At 39.7% G+C, this 23,645-nt stretch overlaps 1 non-coding gene and 1 pseudogene across 1 annotated transcript; one reads left to right on the forward strand and one right to left on the reverse strand.

Moving 5' to 3' along the window:
* Window positions 1–1,180: 1,180 nt before the first annotated feature.
* On the reverse strand, window positions 1,181–1,287 carry LOC128065795 (U6 spliceosomal RNA). Its single transcript, XR_008201165.1, has one exon. It is a non-coding gene; the product is annotated as a U6 spliceosomal RNA (small nuclear RNA).
* A 2,366-nt stretch (window positions 1,288–3,653) lies between these two features.
* LOC128064770 (olfactory receptor 4D1-like) lies at window positions 3,654–13,511 on the forward strand (annotated as a pseudogene).
* The last annotated feature ends 10,134 nt before the right edge of the window (window positions 13,512–23,645 follow it).

The raw sequence follows: 23,645 nt of genomic DNA on the forward strand, positions 1-23,645 counted from the left end.
TTTAACTCTTCAGGAAACTTAATTTCAAATTATTAACAACAAACTTAACAAAATTGGCTGAATGCCCACAATAGACCGGGTATGATATGCCAAACAATAACTCAAGTCGTGATCAATTTGTAAAATAGAAAGAAGAAGAGGATAAACCATCCACAATCCCACATCCCTTAACATATTTGTTGTTAAGATCTGGGTATTTACTATAGATATTTTAGAACAAAACTTTTTTTTTTTTTTTAGTTTTTAATTTTTTTAATTTTAAAGTCTTTAATTCTTGCATGTGTTCCCAAACATGAACCCCCCTCCCACCTCCCTCCCCATAACATCACTGTGGGTCATCCCCATGCACCAGCCCCAAGCATGCTGTATCCTGCGTCAGACATAGACTGGCGATTCAATTCTTACATGATAGTATACATGTTACAATGCCATTCTCCCAAATCATCCCACCCTCTCCCTCTCCCTCTGAGTCCAAAAGTCCATTATACACATCTGTGTCTTTTTTCCTGTCTTGCATACAGGGTCGTCATTGCCATCTTTCTAAATTCCATATATATGTGTTAGTATACTGTATTGGTGTTTTTCTTTCTGGCTTACTTCTCTCTGTATAATCGGCTCCAGTTTCATCCATCTCATCAGAACTGATTCAAATGAATTCTTTTTAACGGCTGAGTAATACTCCATTGTGTGTATGTACCACAGCTTTCTTATCCATTCATCTGCTGATGGACATCTAGGTTGTTTCCATGTCCTGGCTATTATAAACAGTGCTGCGATGAACATTGGGGTACATGTGTCTCTTTCAATTCTGGTTTCCTCGGTGTGTATGCCCAGCAGTGGGATTGCTGGGTCATAAGGTAGTTCTATTTGCAATTTTTTAAGGAATCTCCACACTGTTCTCCATAGTGGCTGTACTAGTTTGCATTCCCACCAACAGTGTAGGAGGGTTCCCTTTTCTCCACACCCTCTCCAGCATTTATTGCTTGCAGATTTTTGGATCGCAGCCATTCTGACTGGTGTGAAGTGGTACCTCATTGTGGTTTTGGTTTGCATTTCTCTGATAATGAGTGATGTTGAGCATCTTTTCATGTGTTTGTTAGCCATCCGTATGTCTTCTTTAGAGAAATGTCTATTTAGTTCTTTGGCCCATTTTTTGATTGGGTCGTTTATTTTTCTGGAAAAAAATATGGAACGCTTCACGAATTTGCGTGTCATCCTTGCGCAGGGGCCATGCTAATCTTCTCTGTATCGTTCCAATTTTAGTATATGTGCTGCCGAAGCGAGCACAGAACGAAACTTTTAAAGTGGTTCCAGTGAGCCTTATTAGCTGTGCTGGCCATGGCTCTTTGCCCGCTGTTTCCATTAAAAGTTTATGGGCCCCAAGAGAGGTGGACGAGCCATCTTAGCCCTCCCCTGGGTTCTGATCTTCCACTGAGGCACAGTAGTGAGTCAGTTTCCAGGAGGGATTGTCAATGAAATTAATAACCTCTCATCTGAATACTAGTTTCTGTTTCTCATCTTCTTACAGCAGCATTAGCTCATTTGTTCTCCTCTGTAATCCTCATCCTGCCCATTGTTAGTTGAAGGATGGAGACACTCAGCAAGGGGTGATGGAAAGGCCATTGCTGTAGTTGTCCTTATGTGTAAGGCCCAGCTATGCCATTAGCCAGTCATGTGACTTGAAGCAGGTTGTATCATATTTCTAGGCCTCAGTTTGTGCATATGTGAAAGTAGAAAGTTGGATTAGGCTTAAGGCTAATTAGGCTTAAGCCTCTTAAGGCTTCATAGAACTTCAGAATTCTATGACTTTACATCCTATTCAAGGTTGTGTGGCTTGTTTGTGACAGAACCATGGTAAGAATCCAGTGTTGGGTCCCTAGTCCAATGCTTATCCACAAATCACTCCACAAATAATCTGAGTTCTTCCATGAGAATTTCCTCCAGGATGACTAGGTGCTGTGACTTCTATCTCCTTCTTCCATGTCCATTGTTGGGGTAGAAAGACTTGGCAGGAGGGAAGGAAAAGGGATGAGGATGGGAGGATGGATTTAAGAAAAAGAACAAATCTGGACTGTAAGGAAGCACGATCCAGAGTATTATTGGTGGAAATCTTGGGTAGAAAGTGGTCAAATCACTTGGGAAAGGAATGAAACTTTTGTCACATATCCTTAATTTTGAGTAAGGCAGATTTTATTTTTAAAATTTATTTATTTATTTTAACTGGAGGCTAATTACTTTACAATATTGTGGTTTTTGCCATACATTGACATGAATCAGCCATGGGTGTACACGTGTCCCCCATTTTGAACCCCCCTCCCACCTCCCTCCCCATCTCATCCCTCAGGGTCATCCCTGTGCACCAGCCCTGAGCACCCTGTCTCATGCATTGAACCTGAATTGGCAATCTATTTCACATATGATAATATACATGTTTCAATGTTATTCTCTCAAATCATCCCATTCTCGCCTTCTCCTACAGAGTCCAAAAGACTGTTCTTTACATCTGTGTCTCTTTTGCTGTCTCGCATATAGAGTCATCGTTACTATTTGTCTAAATTCCATATATATGCATTAGTATACTGTATTGGTGTTTTTCTTTCTGACTTACTTCACTCTGTACAATAGGCTCCAGTTTCATCCACCTCATTAGGACTAATTCAAATGCCTTCTTTTTAATGGCTGAGTAATACTCCATTGTGTGTATGTACCACAGCTTTCTTATCCATTCATCTGCTGATGGGCATCCAGGTTGCTTCCATGTCCTGGCTATTATAAACAGTGCTGCGATCAACATTGGGGTACACGTGTCTCTTTCAATTCTGGTTTCCTTGGTGTGTATGCCCAGCAGGGGGATTGCTGGGTCATATGGCAGTTCAATTTCCAGTTTTTTAAGGAATCTCCACACTGTTCTCCATAGTGGCTGTACTAGTTTGCATTCCCACCAACAGTGTAATAGGGTTCCCTTTTCTCCGCAGCCTCTCCAGCATTTATTGTTTGTAGACGTTTTGATAGCAGCCATTCTGACCAGTGTGAGATGGTACCTCATTGTGGTTTTGACTTGCATTTCTCTGATAATGAGTGATATTGAGCATCTTTTCATGTGTTTATTAGCCATCTGTATGTCTTCTTTGGAGAAATGTCTATTTAGTTCTTTGGCCTATTTTTTGATTGGGTCATTTATTTTTCTGGAATTGAGCTGCAGGGGCTGCTTGTATATTTTTGAGATTAATTCTTTGTCAGTTGCTTCGTTTGCTATTGTTTTCTCCTATTCTGAATGCTGTCTTTTCCCCTTGTTTATAGTTTCCTTCATTGTACAAAAGCTTTTAAGTTTAATTAGGTCCCATTTGTTTATTTTTGCTTTTATTTCCATTCCTCTCGGAGGTGGGTCATAAATCTGCTATGATTTATGTCAGAGAGTGTTTTGCCTGTGTTTTCCTCTAGGAGTTTTATAGTTTCTGGTCTTACATTTAGATCTTTAATTCATTTTGAGTTTATTTTTGTGTATGGTGTTAGAAAGTGTTCTCATTTAATTCTTCTACAAGTGGTTGACCAGTTTTCCCAGCACCACTTGAGTAAGGCAGATTTTTAAAAAGTGAGATAAGAATAACACTGATTTCATGAACAGAGACAATCTTTGAAAGATTATGTGTGGCATGGAGATAGGAGAGGCACCTATCCAAGGGCAGATGCAGAAGTTTGGTGAATCTGTAAAACAGCCTTGAAGTTAAAGCAAGAATGAGCTAAGCCTTTGGGTAAGGAAAACGAATCCAAAGCAGTTGCCCAGGGAAGCTCAGAGACCTCAGAGCTCTTGAGCTTCCATAAACTCCCATTCTCTACAGCAAGGAGGGACAGCTAAAGCAGAAGAGAGAACACAAACACACATGCAGGCACAAGGGAATGAGACCCTGGAGAAGTGGGAAGGTGGCGAGTCTACATCATCAGACCCAGGTACGTCGTCTCTAAGGTGAACTCTGACCACGCGTGAACTCAACCATGATTGTGATCATTTGTCTCTGTTTTCAGATTGGATAGTTTTTATTGCTCTGTCTTCAAGTTCACTGACTCTTCTCTCTGCCATCTCCATTAAACCCCTTCAGAGAATTTCTTTTCCATTGTTGTATTTTTCAGTTCTAGCATTTCCATTTTTTAAAAAAACAGCTTTCAGGTTTTTGTTGTTGAGAATTGCTATCTTTCCATGTGTTTCAATGGTATTCACTTTTATCGCAGGGAGCCTGGTAATAATAGCTACTTTAAAGTCTTATAATTTCAGCATTAGCATAATGTTAGAATTGGTCTTTCTTTGTGGTTGTCTTTTTCTTAATAGCTACTTTAAAGTCTTATAATTTCAGCATTAGCATACTGTTAGAATTGGTCTTTCTTTGTGGTTGTCTTTTTCTTTTAAGTTATTCCTTTTTTAAAATATTTTTTTAATATTTTGTATTGTATCCTGGAAATATTATTTTTGTAAGATTTTTAGTCTTGTCAACATCCTCTGCAGAACGTTGATTTTGTTTGTTGCTTGTTTTAGCAGTCAGCCTGGTGAGTCCTAATGTGTCTGGTGTGAGGTGTGGTTCCAATGCCAGCGGTTATTCAAAGCCTTCGCAGTACTATTCAGTCTGCGCCCGGTGGGTGCCACCTATTGACCAGTCTGAGACTTGGATAGCAGTCTGCGAGAGTGCGTGCTAAGTTGCTTCAGTAGTGTCTCTTTGCGACCCCATGGACTGCACTACCCTGCCAGGCTCCACTGTCCATGGGGTTCTCTAGACAAGAATACTGGGATGGGTTGCCATGCCCTCCTCCAGGGAACCTTCCCTACCTAGGGATGGAACCCACTATATTTCCTGCATTGGCAGGTGGATTCTTTACCACTAGCGCCACCTGGGAAGTTCACATTTTATGGTATGTGAATTCTATCTTGAGAGTAATCTTCAGTTCAGTTCAGTTCAGTCGCTCAGTCGTGTTCGACTCTTTGCGACCCCATGAATTGCAGCACGCCAGGCCTCCCTGTCCATCACCAACTCCCGGAGTTCACTCAAACTCGCGGCCATCGAGTCGGTGATGCCATCCAGCCATCTCATCCTCGGTCGTCCCCTTCTCCTCCTGGCCGCAATCCCTCCCAGCATCAGAGTCTTTTCCAATGAGTCAACTCTTCGCATGAGGTGGCCAAAGTACTGGAGTTTCAGCTTTAGCATCATTCCTTCCAAAGAACACCCAGGACTGATCTCCTTCAGAATGGACTGGTTGGATCTCCTTGCAGTCCAAAGGACTCTCAAGAGTCTTCTCCAACACCACATCCATACATGACTACTGGAAAAACCATGGCCTTGACTAGATGGACCGTTGTTGGCAAAGTAATGTCTCTGCTTTTGAATATGCTATCTAGGTTGCTTATAACTTTCCTTCCAAGGAGTAAGTGTCTTTTAATTTCATGGCTGCAATCACCATCTGCAGTGATTTTGGAGGCCCCCAAAATAAAGTCTGACACTGTTTCCACTGTTTCCCCATCTATTTCCCATGAAGTGATGGGACCAGATGCCATGATCTTCGTTTTCTGAATGTTGAGCTTTAAGCCAACTTTTTCACTCTCCTCTTTCACTTTTCATCAAGAGGCTTTTTAGTTCCTCTTCCCTTTCTGCCATAAGGGTGGTGTCATCTGCATATCTGAGGTTATTGATATTTCTCCTGGCAATCTTGATTCCAGCTTGTGCCTCTTCCAGCCCAGCATTTCTCATGATGTACTCTGCATAGAAGTTAAATAAGCAGGGTGACAATATACAGCCTTGATGTACTCCTTTTCCTATTTGGAACCAGTCTGTTGTTCCATGTCCAGTTCTAACTGTTGCTTCCTGACCTGCATACAGATTTCTCAAGAGGCAGTTCAGGTGGTCTGGTATGCCCCTCTCTTTCAGAATTTTCCACAGTTTATTGTGATCCACACAGTTAAAGGCTTTGGCATAGGCAATAAAGCAGAAATAGATGTTTTTTTAAATCAAACTCTCTTGCTTTTTCCACAGTCCAGCGGATGCTGGCAATTTGATCTGTGGTTCCTCTGCCTTTTCTAAATCCAGCTTGGACATCTGGAAGTTCACGGTTCACATATTGCTTAAGCCTGGCTTGGAGAATTTTGAGCATTACTTTGCTAGCATGTGAAATGAGTGCAATTGTGCAGTAGTTTGAGCATTCTTTGGCATTGCCTTTCTTTGGGATTGGAATGAAAACTGACCTTTTCCAGTCTTGTGGCCACTGCTGAGTTTTCCAAATTTGTTGGCATATTGAGTGCAGCACTTTCACAGCATCATCTTCCAGGATTTGAAATAGCTCAACTGGAATGCCATCACCTCCACTAGCTTTGTTTGTAGTGATGCTTCCTAAGGCCCACTTGACTTCACATTCCAGGATGTCCGGCTCTAGGTGAGCGATCACACCATCGTGATTATCTGGGTCATGAAGATCTTTTTTGTACAGTTCGTCTGTGTATTCGTTCCACCTCTTCTTAATATCTTCTGCTTCTGTTAGGTCCATACCATTTCTGTCCTTTATCGAGCCTATCTTTGCATGAAATGTTCCCTTGGGATCTCTAATAGTCTTGAAGAGATCTCTAGTCTTTCCCATTTTGTTGTTTTCCTCTATTTCTTTGCATTGATCACTGAGGAAGGCTTTCTTATTTCTCCTTGCTATTCTTTGGAACTCTGCATGCAGATGCTTATATCGTTCCTTTTCTCCTTTGCTTTTTGCTTCTCTTCTTTTCACAGCTGTTGATTTATATTGAGAAATTCACTCTGACTGAAAGGACTGCAGATCAGAGGCTAGGGTGAGAGATACCTAAACAACTGTACATGTGAAAAAGGCTTCACTATAGAGTTTACACTATAGAGAGCATGACCTGGACCAGGTCCTAGGACTTAGCTCAGTTTTTCATTGACACGGTGGTAGGAGAAGGTAGGGCCTTGCACTGCCCATGGTGCTGACCTCAAGGAATCTGGTTTTTGTAAACCTCCCTGGGAATTTATTTCCCTTAAGCGCTTTTATCCTTCTCCGTCTTGGTCCTACTCTTATCAGTGCCCCTGAAGTGTTTTGCCCCAAGACAGTTTCTCAGTGATACTGTACATAAGATGCCACAGCTCACATTCTTTTTAATAACTCCTATTGCTCTTGCCTTCAGCAGCCTGAGCCTAGCTTTATTTCATGAATTAAGCTTGAGTTTTGTCTTCTGAGGATTATCCCTCCCCTTAAGACCAATCCTATATGTGTTTCTGGTCTGAGAGAGGCCAGAAGATAAATGGAACTACAGGAAAAGGGTGGCCTGGATGACGCGAAGCTCTGTCTGGCCTCCTTGGGCTAGAGGTAGGTGATGGACCCAGGGTCCTTCCCATGGACAAGTCAGCACTGAGAAGTTTCCTGCCAAAGCCTATTGTAACATAAGCATGGTGTGGAGGGAAGCCATGGAGACGTCTTTGGGCAAGAATGCTGGGGAATGGGATTTGGGGAACAGTTGGTTTTATTTGGGACTAGGACTTTTGTCTGTAGCAGCTTGTGTGTTGGGTGGAATTTAGGACAGAGAGTGGGAGGGAGAGCGGTATACAGATTCCAACGCTTTCTCCTCCACCTCCCACACATGTGCTACAGCTCCTTCCCACGCCGAAGAGAAAACAAACCAGGCCTTTCTCTCTCCCTTCCCACCCTCAGATGTTTCCCTTTTAAGCCTGTTTTCCTCCTCCTCCTCGCTGCCTCTCCTACTCCAGGATTTCATTTCCTTCTTCACTGCGATTCCCCCATCTTTTCCTTTCTCTTACATCTTGTGTTTAGTAAAAACTCATAGCGTTCCCCAGATGACCACAGAGTAGGTTCATCCCCATTTTTGGAACCACTTGTTTCTCCTTCCCTTCTCTCTCTTAGTCTTGTGTAAACTACTTTCCCAAGAGCAAGACAGATGGGAGACAGGGATTGAGCGACCATGGAAAAGGGCCTGGAATCTTTACCTTACCCGCCTCACGACCATGTCCCTCCCTCTTGTCTCTTTACTTGATTTTCCATCTAGAATCCCTCTAAATCTCTTTCTAGGACACAGGTGGAAGAATCATGTCCAAAGATTATTTATGAGTTTGTAGAGAATCCTGGCCATGCTGAGATGACACTTCCAGGCTTGTAAACCTGGTGGTGCTGGGAACTTGGATGCTTGGATTCTTTTCCAGGTTCTTAAATTGAATCCCTTTGTTTCGTGGCTACTCTCTCTCTTCTCACCTCTCACAGAGGTCAGCCCATAGGAGCACTCCACCCAACATCAAGCAATCATACATTCTTTGGGGACCGTCTATAAGAAAGGTCTTCTGTGCCTAAGAACTGTATGGCACTTAACATGTTAGACTTGCAGTAAAATTACAAACACACCTGAGATGACAGAAGCATCCTAATGGAAAAATACCAGTATATGGCAATGCATGGAAGAGCTAATTACACTTGGGAATTGAAGGAGAGGTCAAGTTCAGACAGGGGAACAGGATGGGAAGGCAATCCAGGATGGAAGACACTGAGGCCTGAGGAACCAAGGAGAAGACCAGATTCTTTGAAGCCAAGGGGTTTCTTAGAGGGGAGCTAGCAACAAGAGAGTAATAGTTAAGGGTGCGGATTTGTTCAGAGTTCCAGCTCTGTTACTTATTCTCTGTGTCACGTGGGACAAATTATTTAACCTCTTTAAGCCTCAGTTTACTTATCTGTAAAGTGGGGATAATTAATAGCACTTATTATAGTTTTTAAGCATGAGAATGATATATGAGAATTAAACAGGATAGTGCTTATAAAATGTTTAGCACAGTGCCTAGCACTTAATAAACACACAGCAAATGTTTACAATTATGACCGCTACTGCTACAATGAATGTTTACTGTTTTTACTACTATTAAGTGGCATTTGGGTCTGGAAAGAAAGGTAGGAGCCAGTTTGTATGGAAGCCCCTGAAAACCCACCAGAAAACTGGAAATTTTTTCTTGTAGACAATGAAGAACCATGGAAATGCTTTTGAGAAAACTTTGAAGGAGAGGGAAAATGTCTTTCAGGAAGTCAACTTATTTATAACGTTGCACACGTGCATTTCTTTGATAAAAGCATAGAAAAGTGTGATAGTTGTCAACTTACTTTGGGTAAAGACAAAAATTGATATCATAAAGCCATGCCATTGGCATTTGAGAAATTAGTGAACAGGTGGGAGAGTTGAGGATGAAAGGTTAGGGGTCAGGGACTTTCTCAGAGAGGCCAAATCATGCTATTTAAGCTGCTGCCTACCCAGTCTGACTTTGACACCATGTGGAGGAGCAAAGATACAAAGCTAGACTAAAGCATATTGCCCTTTGTTGGGGTGGCTCTGACAATGCCTTAGGAAGTACTATTGTGCTCTGGCCTGTCTCAGGGCTTCCTGCCTTACTGTGCTAGGATAAGCCCATTTTTACCCTGTTTCATCATATTATTTCCTTCCCAAGGTCTTGCAGGGGTCTCGGTGGCCCATGGGGATGCTTTTCCAGATGCTATGCTGAGAGTCAATGTAGCTACAGAATGAACAAAATGCATCTTCCTGAAACAACATTTTTAAAAAAATTTATTTATTTTAATTAGAGGATAATTACTTTATAATATTGTGATGGTTTTTGCCATACATCAACACGAATTGACCACAGGTATACATGCGTCCCCTGCATCCTCAATCTTCCCCCACCTCCCACCCGGCCCCATCCCTCTGGGTTGTCCCAGAGCACCAGCTTTGGGTGCCCTGCTTCATACATTGAATTTGCACTGGTCATCTGTTTTACATATGGTAATGTTTACGTTCTTGAAACATTTTTATACAAATATTTGAGGATAAAAGTTGAGTTTGAGATGAGATAAACATGGAAATATCTTGAATACTATTATACCTCATAGATAATTTTAGAGAGAAGTCTGTTTTATATTTGTCTACAGGTTGATAGAAATATTTTTACATATATTCATTAAATTCCCTTGTAAAATAAACATCAATGCTTTTGCTGTTGCTCTTCCCATATTTCAGGAGGGGATCAGGGAGGAGAGATCTTTCTATGTTCTATTTTCTTCACAAGGTGGAGCCTCAGGGCAAAATTTCCTGAATGATTAGAGAAAAAAATTCTGGAAAAGTATAATCCAAGGGAATGAATTTATTTATTTATTTGGCTGCATTGGGTCTTAGTTGTGGCACAAGAACACTCTAGTTGTGGTGCAAGGATTCTCTAGTTGAGTGCCTGGGCTTAGTTGCTCTGCAGCATGTGAGATCTTAGTTCCCCAGCCAGGAATCGAACCTACATTCCTGGCATTGCAAGGCAGATTCTTAACCACTGGACCACCAGGGAAGTCCCCAAGGGGAATAGATTTAACACCAAAAAACTCAGTTTATTTTTCAAATAGGTGTCAGAACTTTCACTTACTGAACTAAAGAAATGTTTCTTCCCCATTCTGTATTTTCTTTCTTTCTTTTTTTAGGTATCAATAACTGAACTTTAATGAAATATTTGTATTTGACCAACTTTTTTTCTAGGTCAATTTAGTGATGGTTCAACAAATAAACAGCTCATTTAAAATGGATGCACGGTATTACTACAGAGTAAAGAAGTATTGACATAATATTGAAGAACATTCACTTTTCAATCATGAATACAAACCTTACCAGGTATGAGTTTGGTAATGTCCATTATGATCCCGACCTCTCTGATAGCACTCTCTTGAGTATAAAATGTGAAGAGTCCTACTTCTCTGTGTCATTATGAAGACAAAACAATATCACATCTACAAAGCCCTTGACAAAAGTGGGCATGTTATGAAAGCTCAGTAAACAGAAACAATTAGGGCTTCCCTGATAGCTCAGCTGGTAAATAATCCACCTGCAATGCAGGAGACCCTGGTTTGATTCCTGGGTTGGGAAGATCCCCTGGAGAAGGCATAGGCTACCCACTCCAGTATTCTTGGGCTTTCCTGGTGGCTCAGCTGGTAAAGAATCTGCCTGCAATGTGGGAGACATGGGTTGGGAAGATCCTCTGGAGAAGAGAATGGCTACCCACTCCAGTATTATGGTCTGGAGTATTCCATGGACTGTATAGTCCATGGGGGTTGCAAAGAATCAGAGACTACTGAGCAACTTTCACTGGGGGATTAATTATTGTAGATTCTTCTGTTTCTTCTGTAGTTAGGTTTTAGACTATTTCCTGTGTTTCTTCTAGAAATAACAGTGAACTGTACATCTATTTCCATAAGTGTTTGTTTACATTTTTGGTATTTTTACAGGCTCAAGTTCCTGAAATCACAATAGATTTTGTATATATTAAAACTCCAGAAGTAGATTGACAAATTGCATTCTAGATAAGTGATATTAATTTATACTTTTACCACTAGGGTGTGAGAAAGCCTATCTCAATAAGCCTTTATAAGTGGATTTTTAAAAATGTTGATTTGAATTTAGATTTCTTTGATTGCTAGAGAATCTGCATTATTTCTTTTTAATATATTGGTTAGTGACATTTCACCCTTTTTTCCCCCTTTGTTCTTTTTCTAGTAGAGTATTATTTATAAATATATATATTTTAAATGTTCTTGACCATTGTGATTTCCTGTTTGTATTTATTAATCAAATATCATTTACCAGTTTTCTTGTCTTTTTGGATGCCTGAGATCTTCTGTTGGCATTCAGTAGCTGTTCTGTATGAATCATTCCACTTGTAGGTATATTTTCAATATTTTTGTGGGAGAAGATGAACTCCACATCCTATTCCTCCACCATCTTGATCCCCCTCCCTCCCCTATTCTATTTTTCTATAATATTTTGGTCTTACAAAGATTTACAAGCCACAAAATTTGACTTTCAAAGATTATCTAGAGATATATATTTAATAGAAAATTCATATAAGTTTTAAAATATAACAGGAGGATTTAAGGAGATTTTACACTTGTCCTGGGCTGCTTTGAGTTATCCCACAGATGGCCCCATGACAACAAACCCCACTTGAGAACTATTTACGTGGGAAGGTTTGAGAAACTCTAAGCATCCCAGCTTCACTATGGCCAAAATCAACTGCTTATTTTTCTTTATTTTCCTCTGAATTTGTACACATCAATTTCTTCTAGTACACATCTCTCTTTCTTTAGCAAATTAACCATGGGAAGCCCATCAAATGTTCACCATGAAGAACATCTACCTGTTTATCTAACTTCATTAATCATTAATCTCAATATCTTCTCAGGATTTAGGCACTTAGGTTGATAATGTTTGTGGTCATAGGTACTTGGTGACATGTGTATCAATCCATTGATTGGTTCAACTATATTTGTGAAGCCTGTGGTTCACAGACACAGCAAGTGTGAATCAGACATGACCCATGGACAAGGACAGCATTGTATGATTAATGCAATGTATTAATGCTTGTAATACAATGTAGGGTGTGGTTAGGGAGATGAGTGTGAAAGCCTTGAAATATATATTTATCTCCTTGGGAGGCTCTTCAAAGTTCCACTTGGGAGTGGTACTCAACAGTGACTTTGATCAACTCAATCCTTACTTTCCAAAGGAGAATGATTGAATTATTATGGTTTTTATTTTGCATGGTTTCTCTCTAGGCATGTGGGGAAGGTCCCATGGAAACATCATACAGGTGTCAGAGTTTGTCCTCTTGGGGTTCTTACAGATGGAGGAGTTCCAGAAATTCCTGTTTGTGGTGTTCCCATTTGTCTATGTCATCACCATTGTGGGAACCCTCCTCATCATGGTCACAGTGACTATTGACTCTCAGCTCCACATAACCATATATTTTCTTCTCTGAAATCAGTCTGTCATAGATATCTGCTATTCTACGGCCACTTTCCCAAAGATGCTGGTGGACTTCTTGCATGACACCAAGACCATCTCCTACCAGGGCTGCATGACCCAGATCTTCTTCCCCTTTCTGGGAGGTGGGACTGTCTTCTTCCTCCCAGTGTTAGCCTGTGACCACTACATAGCCATCTCCCAGCCCCTCCATTATGTCACCATCATGAACACTCAAATGTGTGTGGGTCTAGAGGTGGCTGCCTGGGTAGGGGGCTTTGTCTACTCCATTGTCCAGCTGGCTCTGATGTTCCCATTTCCTTTTTGTGGCCCTAACACCTTGGATAACTTCTACTGTGACATTCCGCCAGTGCTGAGACTTGCCTGCACGGACACCTCCTTCCTGGTGTTCCTTATGATCTCCAACAGTGGGATGCTGGTCCTCATCTGGTTCTTGCTCCTTCTGATCTCTTACACTGTCATCCTGGTGATGCTGAGGTCCCACTCAGGGCAGGCGAGGAGGAAGGCAGCTTCCACTTGCACCACTCACATCATTGTCGTGTCTCTGAGCTTTATTCCCTGTATCTATCTCTATGCCCCACCCTTCTCCATGGACAAGGCTGCATCCATCAGCTACAGGGTCTTGACTCCTGGGCTCAACCTCATCATTTACACCCCGAGGAACCAGGAGATGAAGGCAGCCATGAAGAGATGAGGCAAGTGCCTAGTGATTTCCAGCAAGGAGTGAGCTTAAAATAGGTAATTTAAATGACAAATCTCTCTGAACCTTTGTTTCCCCATGTAAGAAGTGGAGGAAAGTCTTTATGGAATGCAGCAGTTGAGATTAAACTAATATTTCTATGTCCCTACTTCTGTGTCAGATATTATATTAGGTACTTCTGTACTTTTGTCTCATTCTCACAAAACTGACAGTGAATATGTTGTTATCATATTAAACAGTTTAACAAGCCAGAAAACTAGGAGAGAAGTGACTTGCTCAACAATGAAGAGCAAGTGAGGGGCAGAGTTTGGCCAGGAGATGGTTCCTCTGACTCCAAGTTTCGAGGCAGGAGGTATGGATGGAATTTGAAACTCAGAGTCTCAAATAATCACAAGGGAAAACTTAGAGATTTCCCATCTATGGATGAATATCTGTGATGAATGCTCAACACTTTCTTTCTTTTTTCTTTTTTGGAGCCTCCATTAGGACTTTAGTCATGTTAGGCTGGCCAAAACATTAGTTGGATTTTTATATCCCCTCCCTCTTGAAACTCCTTCCTACCTACTCCCATCCCACCCCTCTAGGTCACAGAGCACTGAGCTGAGCTCCCTGTGCTACACAGCTGCTTCACACTAGCTACCTGTTTACACACAATAGTGTGTTTATGTCAGTTCTGCTCTCCCAGCTCTTCTGCCCCCTCCACCACTGTGTCCATGTGTCTGTGTCTCTATACCTGCCCTGTAAACAGGCTCATCTGTCCTGTCTTTCTAGAGTCCACACATATGCATTAATGTGTGACATTTGTTTTTCTCTGACTTACTTTACTCTGTATGACAGACTTTATGTCCACCCATTCACATCACTACAAATGACCCAATTTCATTCCTTTTTATGGCTCAGTAATAGTCCATTGTATATATACACTATGGTGCCATTTTTATAAGGCCCCCAAAACAAACCAAGTACTGCTTAAAGATATACAGGTAAGGATATACATGTTTAAATGGTGCAGTGGTGAACACAAGTTTTAGAATTTTCCTTATCACAGGTCAACCAATCAGGAGGAAACATCTAGGTCATTTCAAAGGTATTGGTCTGGTTTTTAAGAGATGGTTTTCAGATGTGTCTTTTGTAATTATGTTTGATAACCAACATAGACACTGGCTATATATATAGAAGGTATTTTGTTAAATATTTCAGACACAAACCAAGAAAAAGTTAGTTTCTATAACATCTTATCAAATGAGCTTTTTGGCCAACCCAATAGATTTTGGTTTTACAGTACTTGGCAAAGGAAGTGTTCCCCAAGCCAAACACAATATCCATTTCCCTAAAATATTCAGGTGAAGGAGGCACAGCTTCTTTATCTAAAACCCGTTTAAACTTTCCAACTTTAATAATCTTACCAATCCTTCCCTTTTAATGTTCTCTCAATCTAACTATAGCCTGCACTTTCATCTCAACTCTGGAACAATCATTTCTTTCCGCTCCCTGCTCTCTGCCTCCTTCCTCACTGTGGTATTTTGGAAGTGGTCTCACTTTTAACATTTTCTAACTATTTCCCATATGAGTATTTCCTTTCGGATTTTTTCCTTTTCTACAAAAACTCCTTGGATAATCTGAAAGCTATTCTAGTTTCCCAACCTAATCTTCACATCACTTGCATCATATGGCTGAGAGGAGGATCCTGTAGTATGGTTGAGGATCCAAGGCCAGAGAGGGCAAAGCCATGTCTATTAGTGGTCCATATTTGAGATATGGGTTCAATCCAACGCTGCCACCTCATGGGGTTTTGCCTTTCCCGTTGACTTCCTTCTTTGGAATGAGGGCTCCTTGAGGATGGGGCCATGCTTTATTCACTTTTAAATTTGCTCAACACATTGAATAGTATCTTATCCAGACAGGCGTTTCTTTTTCTTGCACCCTGTTCTTTCCCTGTCAAGTTCAAATCTACTTTTCATTTATTTTTCTATAGCTTATATATATTTACTATATCTCCTTTGAGGTATGCTTCCTTTGTGAGAGTCTTGGGCAATGAATAATGTTGATCTGAAGTAGCAAACATTATCCTCAATGGTGAAAAATTGAAAGCATTTCCCCTAAAGTCAGGAACAAGACAAGGGTGCCCACTCTCACCACTACTATTCAACATAGTTTTGGAACTTTTGGCCACAGCAATCAGAGCAGAAACAGAAATAAAAGGAATCCAAATTGGAAAAGAAGAACTAAAACTCTCACTGTTTGCAGATGACATGATCCTCTACATAGAAAACCCTACAGACTCCACCAGAAAATTACTAGAGCTAATCAATGAATATAGTAAAGTTGCAGGATATAAAATCAACACACAGAAATCCCTTGCGTTCCTATACACTAATAATGAGAAAATAGAAAGAGAAATTCAGGAAACAATTCCATTCACCATTGCAATGAAAAGAATAAAATATCTAAGAATATATCTACCTAAAGAAACAAAAGACCTATATATAGAAAACTATAAAACACCGGTGAAAGAAATCAAAGAGGACACTAATAGATGGAGAAATATACCATGGTCATGGATTGGAAGACTCAATATAGTGAAAATGAGTATACTACCCAAAGCAATCTATAGATTCTATGCAATCCCTATCAAGCTACCAACTGTACTTTTCAGAAAACTAGAACAAATAATTTCACAATTTGTATGGAAATACAAAAAACCTCGAATTGCCAAAGCAATCTTGAGAAAGAAGAGTGGAACTGGAGGAATCAACCTGCCGGACTTCAGGCTCTACTACAAAGCCACAGTCATCAACACAGTATGGTACTGGCACAAAGAGAAATATAGATCAATGGAACAAAACAGAAAGCCAGAGATAAGTCCATGCACCTATGGACACCTTATCTTTGACAAAGGAGGCAAGAATATACAATGGAGAAAAGACAATCTCTTTAACAAGTGGTGCTGGGAAAATGGTCAACCACTTGTAAAAGAATGAAACTAGAACACTTTCTAACACCATACACAAAAATAAACTCAAAATGGATTAAAGAGCTAAACGTAAGACCAGAAACTATAAAACTTCTAGAGGAAAACATAGGCAAAACACTCTCAGACATAAACCACAGCAGGATCCTCTATGACCCACCTCCCAGAGGAATGGAAATAAAAGCAAAAATAAACAAATGGGACCTAATTAAAATTAAAAGCTTTTTAAAAATATTTATTTGGCTTCTCTGGGCCTTAGCTGCAGTATGCAGAATCTTCGATTTTCATTGCAGCAAGTGAGATCTTTTTAGCTGTAATATTCAGGCTCTTTTAGTTGCAGCATGTGAACTCTTAATTATGGCATGTGGATCCTTGCCCACATGAGATCAAATCTTTGCCCGCTGCACTGGGAGCAGGGAGTCTTAGCCAGTGGACCACCAGGGAAGTCCCTGAATAGACATTTTTCAGGAAAAATACATATAGTTAACAGGCAGAAGAAAAGATGGTCAATATTGCTAATTATCAGGTAAATGCAAATGAAAATCATAATGAGATATCACCTCATACTTGTCAGAATTGCTATCATCAAAAAGAACACAAATAACAAATGTTGGTGAGGATGTGGGGAAAAGGGAACCCTCATATACTATTGGTGGGAATGTAGACTGGTGCAGCCACTGTGAAAAACAGTATAGAGGTTTCTGAAAAAATTGAAAATAGAACTACTACATGACCCAACATTTCCACTTCTGGATATATTTTCAAAAAATCCCCAAAACACTGATTTGAAAGACACATGTACAATGTTCATAGCAATGTTATTTATATAGTTCCCAAGATATGAAAACAACCGAAGTGTCTAAGGTGAATGGATAAAGAAGATGTTTTTTTATATATGTTTTATATATAATGGAATACTACCCAGTCATAAAAGGATTAGAAATTTGCCATTTTCAGCAATGTGAATGGACATGGAGAGTAAGGATGTATTGTAAAACACAGGAAATACAACAAATATTTTATAATAACTATAAATGAAGTATAACCTTTAAAACTGTTGGTCAGAATATTGTACACCTGTAACATACATAATATTATATAGCAACTATTATGTCAATTTGAAAAATTACTTAAAAAATCTACTATCTCTTGTATGTGGAAGAGTTTCACAGTATATTCTTATTTGTCATAGGCAGATACTTTATTTTGCCAAGTGTAAACATTTGCAAAGAATTCAGGCCAACCTGGAAATCCTATGCAGTTCAGAAAGCTCTAAGAAGTCAGATTTTTTTTTGCCTTTTCTTTGAAAAAAATTATTTATTTTAATCGGAGGCTAATTACTTTACAATATTGTGGTGGTTTTTGCCATACATCGACATGTGTCCCCCCATCCTGAACACCCTCCCCACCTCCCTCCCCTCCCCATCCCTCTACATTGTCCCAGCGCACTGGCTTTGGGTGCCCTGCTTCATGCATCAAACTTGTACTGGTCATCTATTTTACAAATGGTAATATACATGTTTCAATGCTATTCTCTAAAATCATCCCACCCTCGCTTCTCCCACATAGTCCAAAAGTCTGTTCTTTACATCTGTGTCTCTTTTGCTGTTTTGCATATAGGGAAATCTATATCATTACTTACATCATTACTGTCTTTCTAAATTCCATATATATGCATACTGTATTGGTGTTTCTCTTTCTGACTTGACTTCACTCTGTATAATAGGCTCCAGTTTCATCCACCTCATTAGAACTGACTCAAATGCATTCTTTTTGATAGCTGAGTAGTATTCCATTGTGTATATGTACCACAGCTTTCTTATCCATTCATCTGCTGATGGACATCTAGGTTGCTTCCATGTCCTGGCTATTGTAAACAGTGCTGCAGTGAACATTGGGGTACATGTGTCTCTTTCAATTCTGGTTTCCTTGGGGTGTGTGCCCAGGAGGGGGATTGCTGGATCATATGGCAGTTCTATTTCCATTTTTTTTAAGGAATCTCCACACTGTTCTTCATAGTGGCTATACTAGTTTGCATTCCCACCAATAGTTTAAGAGGATTGCCTTTTCTCCACACCCTCTCCAGAATTTATTGTTTGTAGACTTTTCGATGGTAGCCATACTGACCAGCGTGAAATGGTACCTCATTGTGTCTTTTAATTTGAATTTCTCTGATAATGAGTGATGTTGAGCATCTTTTCTTGTGTTTATTAGCTGTCTGTATGTTTTCTTTTCATACTGTTCATGGGGTTCTCAAGGCAAGAATACTGAAGTGGTTTGCCATTCCCTTCTCCAGGGGACCACATTTTGTCAGAATTCTCTACCATGACTCATTTGTCTTGGTTGGCCCTACACGGCATGGCGCATAGTTTCATTGAGTTAGACAAGGCTGTGGTCTATGTGATCAGTTTGATTAGTTTTTTGTGATTGTGGTTTTCATTCTGTCTTCCCTCTGATAGATAAGGATAAGAGGCTTATGGAAGCTTCCTGATGGGAGAGACTGACAATGGGGGAAACTGGGGAAGTATACAAAAAAGATCTTCATGATCCAGATCACCATAATCGTGTGATCACTCACCTAGAGCCAGACATCCTGGAATGTGACGTCAAGTGGGCCTCAGGAAGCATCACTACTAACAAAGCTAGTGGAAGTGATGGAAATCCAGTTGAGCTATTTCAAATCCTAAAAGATGATTCTGTGAAAGTGTTACACTCAATATGCCAGCAAATTTGGAAAACTCAGTAGTGGCCACGGGACTGGAAAAGGTCAGTTTTTATTCCAATCCCAAAGAAAGGCAATGCCAAAGAATGTTCAAACTACTGCACAATTGCACTCATCTCACACACTTAGCTCTAGTTCATTTTAAAATCCAACCATTTAATAAAACAGATTGAGGAATTCCATTGTGGAATTCCCTGGTTAGGACTCAGCACTTTTACTGCAAGGGTCCAAGTTTGACCCCTGGTTGGGGAACGAAGATCCCACAAATTGCACATTGTACCTAAAAAAATAATAATTTTCAAAATAAAATAATAATTTAAAATAAAAAATAAGATAGCCTGAGTTGATGCTAGGGAAGTGAATATGTCTTGTCATTCTCCTTGACTGTCAGATGTCACTATTGAGAAAGTGACTAATTAATTGCCTGAATTAATTCCTTATGATTCTGATTTAATTCTCCATAAGATAACCTTTGTATACTCTAGTTTACATATTTGTCCTCTCAAGGCACATAAATGAGTATAAAATATTTACCAAACCACATCTAAAATTCAAAGTTGATTCTTCAGATCAGGATTGTGGATAATTTATCTGTTTTAGAAAATGGTTCTAATATGGCTTGTAGTTTTGAAGTTATTGTATTGGGCTATTTTGAAAGTTTATAAATGTGAAAAGCTAATAAGCTGAAACCTCAGTTAAGTAGAGTTGGGAGACCAGAGCAGGGAGCTCTCACACCGTGTGACAATAGCAGAGCCCAACAGGAAAAAGAAAGACACCTCTTCTTTCCTGGCAAGGACTCAGCCAGTGAAAAGCCATGAACTCTTTGTTTATTCCTGCCTTCTCACCCTCCTTTCCCTCTCCAAGTCCTTGCCTTGAAGGACTTGCGCATGGGCGCATTTCCACTCACCATGGGTGCAGAGCCTGAATTGCAATTCTCTGCTGATCCTGAATAAACCCATCTTTGCTAGAGAAATATTTGCTATTTGTTTTAGGTCAACATTTGTTAACATAACTGAAAGTTATCCTTTTTAAGAGTAGGAGAGCAATAAAAGGCAAGTTGGGTATACCTCGATATTTAATGCTGAGAATACAAAAAGAAGACATACATTCTCCTCTCAACAAACTTAGAGGGCTCATGGGAAAAACAGACCCAGAAATATAGAAGTGTACTTCACAGGGGAGATAGCTTAACTAGAGGAACACGAAAGGTTAAAAGACTGAGTAACCGTGACTGGGACAGAGGGGATGGCTTCCCAGAGGATATAACATTTAGACAGAAGTGAAATTCAAGTGTGTTAGGCAGACAAAGGAGGGAAAGCGTGTTTCTGGCAGAATAGGGATCTAGAGATGAAATGGTTCAGCATACACTTCATGAACCCTGAAAGCCTTGACAAGGCTGGTGCACAGGGGGAAGTGGTAGGACATTAGAGTGGAGAGGAGGCACAAATCACTCTGAATAATGTTAAGATACCAGGCACCTATATTTACGTTTTACCTTGAGGGAGGTTAGAAGCCAGTGGAGGAAGTTTGCAAAAGAGTGCAGAGGAGGGCCTCTGTGGCAGCAGGGAGGAGGAAAGAGGGGAGAGCTGAGAGGATGGACAGAGCGGTATACAGCCGCTCTGTTTATTCATATTCCCATCCTGTTTCAGCAAAGACTTAGTGAAGGCAGTTAAAGGTGTATAATTTTCCTGTGTTCAGGACTCAGCCTATACCAGCTTCAAAATCATTAATGATGTGAGGAGAGTGAAGAGCTAGAGGAGAAAGGGAAAAGGAGATGGGAGCCAGGAAAGAAGGAGGAGGATTGTAAGGTAATTAAGAAAAATCAGGGATGAAAGCTAGTGAGCGCGTTAGTCAAGTAGTCAGAGTGATGGCTCATTAGTGACAGGACAAAAGCATTCACACCTCATAGGCTGTGACAGGGACACAGCATGACTGGAGGGTTGTTTCTGGTAAAGTGACAGAGATGCATCACCTGAGTCTAATCATCATGAAACATCTGACAAATCCAAACTGGAGGATATCCTACGAAATAACTGGCCAATAATTTTTTAAAGTTCCCAAGATAATCAAAATCAAGGAGATCTTTCAGATCAAAAAAAGTCTGGAGAGACATGACAACTAAATGCAACACTTGTTTTTGAAGCAGATTTTCTTTCTATGAGACTTTATTGGGATATTTGGCAAAACTTGAGTAGAGGCTAAAAATTATAGCAATGTACTGATAGCATATCAATTTTAATGACTCTATGGCAGTAATAGAGGGAAATGACTCCGTAGAAAATGCAGACGAATATTAAGGAATGGTGGGCATCAGGTTGGCAACTTAAGCAGTGTCCTCAAATGGTCAGGAAAAAAGTCCTTTATACTATATTTGCAACTTTACTGTAAGTCTGAAATTTTTCAAAAGGCTTAAAATGATTTTAAAGTGGACGTTTTTAAGTTAAAAGAACTATGTAGCAAATATTTTTCTGTCCTCTGAATAAGAAAAAAATGTTTAAAAATTTGGTCTCAATAAGAACAAATACTAAAATAAAAGATTGGTATGCCTGCCTGACTACATGAAAACTAACAACAAAAGTAGAGAAGACAAATCACAAACTGGGAGAAGTTATAGTAATAAATCCTGCCAATGCCGGAGACACTTAAGAGACATAGGTTGGGAGGATCCCCTGAAGGAGGGCACAGTAACCCACTCCAGTATTCTTGCCTGGAGATTCCCAGGGACAGAGGAGCCTTGAGGGCTACAGTCCATAGCGTAGCAGAGTCCGACATGACTGAAGCGACTTAACATGCACACACGCATTATAATAAATATAACTGAAAATAGATCATCAGCAAATTATATAAGAATTCCTACATGAACTAGAAAAAATCAATAGAAAAACTGAACAAAATGCATTCACAGAAAACCTGAATACAATAAAAAATATGGAAAGAAATGTTAGAGAAATTAAAATTAAGGCTATTGTGAAATATCATTTTTACCCACTTAATGGGCAAAAATGAAGTTCAACAATATCCACTGTTGGGAGAACATGAATTAATGGGAGCACTTAAGCACTACTGAGGAAGGTGAATGAGATACAACTCTGGAAAACCATTTGGCACTTTTTATGTAAAGGTAAATATTTGAATATGTCATGACTCAGCAATTCCACTTCTAGGTAAAGGCCCATAGCTCCTCAACAAAACAGCTAGAGACAAGTAAAAGAATATGCAAAAGAGTACTGTTGGCTAGAATGAAAACTGGGCACAATCCCCCAAAGCTAATTTTCATAATGGCGTATTATACAGCAGTACCATTGCCTTCTCCACATAAAAGAATAAACTAACCCAAAAAAATAATATGCAGCATTTAAAACACATCTACACCCATGGCTGATTCATGTCAATGTATGACAAAACCCACTACAATATTGTAAAGTAATTAGCCCCCAATTAAAACAAAAAAAACAGTTGTTGAGTGAAAAAAACAGAATATTATATGCAGTCTGATATGTTTATAAAACTCAAAGAAGCAAAACATTACAATAAACTGATTGTGTAAAAATGTAGTAAAGCTATTTTTATAAGCAATGGAATGATAAACATAAAATTCAAAAACATAGTTTCATCTGTGGAAAAGTGATGTGATGAGAGAATCTATGGGTAGGTAGGTATAAGCTTTTGGTACCCTATGGCTCTTGAACTGAGTAGCAGGTATATGAATGTTCACATAATGGTGTTTTACAACTTACATGCATTTTACTCATAACCTTTTGCTTGTAATAATTATACTATATTAAAAGGTAAAGAGAAAAAATTACATATTCATGATAATTTCAAACTTGAAAATTGAATCAAATAAAATATATGGTTTACTCAATGTTTTCTCACAATTTTTTGGATTTGATTCTTATAATAAGGCTGGGAAGTGTGGGGTCAGATACCAATTTCAGTAACTTTGTTGAAGAAGAAGTTATGAGTTCAAGAGAGGCCAAGTGTCTCATTCAAGCTTATCTATGATAAGTGATGGGTTAGGGTCTCCAAGGCTTAAGACTCTAAATATTATACAGTTTCCAACAATCCAGACTCATACCTAAATGGGGTACAGGAAAAATAGGTCAAATACAGAAAACAGAACTGCTCTTCTGGGGAAATGCTGTTATCCGAAGAGGAAACTGTCCACCAAGAAGGCAGAAAGGAGGGTGTGGCTTTCCAGAATGTTTCCATGGCAATGCATCTTATTGTTGTAGGAGTGTTCAAACAATCCACCACATAAAAAAAAGGATATTTTCCTTTTTCCTAAAAATCTGAATAAGTTGCTTATTTTTGATACTCATTCACTTCCACAATTACCTTCACAGCACATCCACAAGCTATGAAGAGGACAGACACAACAGTTCTTTCTCCACTTTACAAATAGAAAACAAAATCAAAGAGGAGTGACCCACTA

The sequence above is a fragment of the Budorcas taxicolor genome, chromosome 19 (genome assembly GCF_023091745.1).
Source record: "Budorcas taxicolor isolate Tak-1 chromosome 19, Takin1.1, whole genome shotgun sequence".
Lineage (NCBI taxonomy): Eukaryota > Metazoa > Chordata > Mammalia > Artiodactyla > Bovidae > Budorcas > Budorcas taxicolor.